The following is a 4,335-nucleotide window of genomic DNA, read 5'->3' on the forward strand; positions in this document are numbered from 1 at the left end:
CTCATCTTTAGACAACCGTCCTTCACGAACACCTTCCTCCAAACGCATCCCCATGTTCACCATCTCGGTGAAATCAGAGGGAGCACTAGCTACCATCCGCTCACAATAAAACGAACTAAGAGTCTTTAGAAAGATCTTAGTCATCTCCTTCTCTTCCAGAGGAGGAGTAATCTGAGCTGCTAACTCTCGCCACCTCTGGGCGTACTCCTTGAATGTCTCTTTATCCTTCTAAGACATGGCCCTGAGTTGGTCACGGTCAGGAGCCATATCAACATTATACTTGTACTGTTTGACGAAGGCTTCGCCAAGATCGTTGAAGGATCGGATATTTGCACTATCAAGGCTCATATACCAACGAAGAGCCGCACCGGACAAACTATCCTGGATATAATGGATCAGAAGCTGATCATTATCAGTCTGCATAGACATTTTCCTGGCATACATGACCAGGTGAGCGAGAGGGCAGGTGTTCCCTTTATATTTCTCAAAGTCAGGGACTTTGAATTTGACCAGAATCTTCACACCGGGAACCAGGCAAAGTTCAGCAGCAGACTTGCCAAACAGATCTTTCCCTTGGAGGGTCTTCAATTCCTTTCGGAGCTCGAGGAATTGGTCATTCATTGCATCCATCTTCTGATTAACATCTGGGCCCTCAGACGGCTCAGAATGATAGATGGTGTCGTCTACCCTGGGAATGGTATGCACGCTAGGAATATCTGGCATGAAACCTGGAGGCATACCCCACGGAAACCCGGCTGGCATGGCATTCGGCACGAAATGGGCACTAGCAGCTGGCACGGTCGGAGCGACCACTTCTGATATAACAGTCCTCTGGGGAGGAGTTGCAGGAGGCGGAGAAGGTTGATTCTGAGCAGCTAGAAACTGCTCCATCAAAGCAGTGAGCCTGGAGACTTCATCCTTCAGCTCTCTGTTCTCTTGTTCCAACTGATCCATCACTCTTGCAGAATTGGCTTTGGTATAGTACCGATGAGTCAGCTTGTCTTCAAAATAAATGAAGAGCACAGAGTTAGGCCACAGACAAGAAGACCAGAACAACCTGCTTATGCAAGATGATGCATGCAATGCTTGTGCATATGCTTTGTTTTTATTTCAAGGAACTTTTAGGGTTCTATTTGCAAATTTTGAAATTTAAGCATTTAATAGCATATGGAAAATATCTCATCAAATATATTCAAGATAAAGAAGTACAGCATTGTTGATTATTACAAAGGGAAAAGGAAAATAAACATCCTATGGATCCCTAGAAGCTCGAGATGCTGGAAGACGAGAAACACAAAGCTTCTTGATATCTCTCTCATAGGCAGCTTCCATATCCGCTTTCTCTTTAGCAAGTCGATCATACTTCCTCTTCCAGAATTTGGAAGACTGAGGAAGCAGAGAAGTCCAGGTATCATTAGGATCATCTATCACCTGATGCTCGAGGAACTCAATCAGAGCGTCCTTCTCCTTGATTTGATGAAGCAACTCTTCTCTTTCACGGATCCAGGCACGTGAAAGGTCTTCTTCTCTCAACTCCTCTACGCCTTGGTTAGGGAGGGTTGAAGGCCCAGCCATAACCAACGGTGTAGGTCTCGGATAATCATACGGCATAAGATACTCAGATGCTCTCTGTCTGACCCAAGAAGTATATGGCTCCAAAGCAATGCAGTTCTTCGGACCCAACTCATTTCTACCCTTCTTATGAATCTTGCGCCAAGCGCGGACCATCCTGGCTTTCAGGCCTTGGGGATCTTTACCCTACTGAAAGAATACACCTTCTAACAGAATGTTATGAGGTTTATCCTTTAGGGGGAACCCAAGCTGACGACGTGCTAAGATAGGATTGTAGCTGATCCCACCATATGTACCAAGAAGAGACACATTAGGGAATTCACCACAATAATCAATGATCTGAACAGTATCATACACGCGATCATACCAAGAGATATTATCATTAGTGAGAGACATAAGTCTTTGAGACCACCGTAGACATCCCTTGTTCTCCTTGAAAGCAACTGTCTGCGGAAAGTGAGAAATAAACCACTTATACAATAGAGGAAAACAGCATACAATAGCTCCTCCACCCTTTGCATTCCTCAGATGCAAAGAGAAATAGGCATCACCCAACAGAGTCGAAACGGGATTAAGAACAGAAAAGATCCTAATGGCGTTCACATCCACAAATTTGTCGATGTTGGGGAACAATACCAAACCATGGATGAGCAGCACAAATATGGCCTCAAAGGCATCCTCACTCATGGCCTTCCCATAAACAATAGCTTGAGCGATGAGGAAATCAGAAGGAAGACCCTGAATTCCACCTTTGGTCGTCATATGCGCCTCAATAAGGGATTCATCTATGTGCAACAAGTCTGCGATCTCTCGAGAAGTCGGAATACTCTCTAAGCCACTGAACGGCACCTGATCCAGAATAGGAATACCCACAAGATGAGCATACTCCTCGAGCGTAGGCAACAGCTGGAAGTCCGGAAAAGAGAAGCAATGATACAGAGGATCATAGAACTGAGCCAAAGTACTTATCAATCCCTCATCAACCTGAGTAGTCAATAGAGGCAGAAGCTTCCCATAACGAGCTTTGAAACCCAAGGGATCCAGTACATAATATGTCAGATTCCTTAACTCTTTCACATCAGGCTGTCTAAAGTTGTACTTCTTTGTATGCCTTTTTGGTCTTTCCATGTCTGAAAATTTTGCAAATAAACCCTTTAAGTTCCTTGAAATTTTTCTCATTTTTCTGATGACATGAATGCAGATGAATGCATGAATGTATGAATGCAACAATCACACTCAAGGATCAAGCAAATCACACCAGACAAAGGTCATGGGAAAGCTCATAGTATCCTTAATATCAATCATCCATTTTGGTGGATTAGGGTTTTCACCTTATCGACACCCAAGTTCCATTGATATTAAGGATGTCTGAACGACTCAACCATGAATCACGGGTTTGTTGAGAGTCACGAGCATGGAGTCTCGGTTAAGAACCACCCAAAGGGAGTGTACTAGGGTTTAAACCTGCTGAACATGTTCTACCAGAGGTTCCCATAGTCATCATCCCATCTTTCGAATACTATCGGAGGAACGAATACCCGTATTCCAAAAATATTCTCAAGAGAGACTCTTATGAGTGTAGTATCGCGTAACAATCGCATCAGATCTTACATCTGAACGACCTCCGCACTACGTCCTAAAAATAGGCCAAGATGGGCTTGGTAAACTAAGGTCCTTGGCTTCTAAGGCACATGATTGAAAGAATAATGCCTAACCACAAATAACTTGTGTGACATTATTAATCCAACATGACCTCCACCAAGTGAATGGACTCGCAAGTCAACTTGTTAAGGAATACTCCACACAAGTCGACAAGACTACGCCATTCTCCTATCCTAAGGTGCACTAGATTTCGGGTATAGAACTCATCTCACAGAGATCACCAAGCAAATAGAAATTGTATATCAAGCAATTCAAACATTACAATCAATACAGTTATCCCAAATTATACAAAAATATGTCAAATAACAGATAAACAATATCATACAACAAGGGTGAAAAGTAGGCAAAACCACCAAGGATTTCTCTGGCTTCCCCAGCAGAGTCGCCACTTTTCTGTAGCGGTGTATTTGTCACTTTATGATTTATTGATTAAATCAAAAGCAAAGCATACAAAGAATCGAGTCGCCACCGCACTTTTATTTATCCAAAGGAATGGCTAAAAAGCGAACAAAAGCCTAAGAAGTTTTACACATAGAAAACTAATGAAAAGATCAGAGATCTGGGTAAGGGGTTAATTACGCAATGGGAAGGTGTTAGGCACCCAAAACGTCCTAGGTACTCCTAGGGAGTTCTTTTCACACTTGTTGTACGAAATGTTATTTGTTTATGAAATATTTATTGTGCAAACATGGATTGAAGGGATGAGAAAAGAATATACAATTTTTATTGTTTTTGTGTTTGAACGGATGAACCCGTTGCCTACGTACCTTTCTATGGAAGGTAAGGATCAAAACGCCGTAGTTCGGCTAAAAGATTTCCAAAATATGAGTGGATTCATTTTAAACAAAAGTCCTAAGGTCTTTCGTTATCCACGGGAGAAAACTCAACCTTATACAAACAACAAATCCACCATGTGAGAAAAGCTTCAACTTGCTAGTGAGGGGTTAACCCTATAATAAGCAAGGAAGTCTTACAATTCAATCACTAAGGACAAAAAGGTGAGATTAACATCAACCAACTAGGATAAATCAAACCTATGGCTAATGTATGAAAACTTATCAAGAATGGACAAAGCCACAAAACAATTGAATGAGTTGGATT

The sequence above is a fragment of the Lathyrus oleraceus genome, chromosome 5 (assembly GCF_024323335.1).
Source record: "Lathyrus oleraceus cultivar Zhongwan6 chromosome 5, CAAS_Psat_ZW6_1.0, whole genome shotgun sequence".
NCBI classification, from domain to species: Eukaryota; Viridiplantae; Streptophyta; class Magnoliopsida; order Fabales; family Fabaceae; genus Lathyrus; species Lathyrus oleraceus.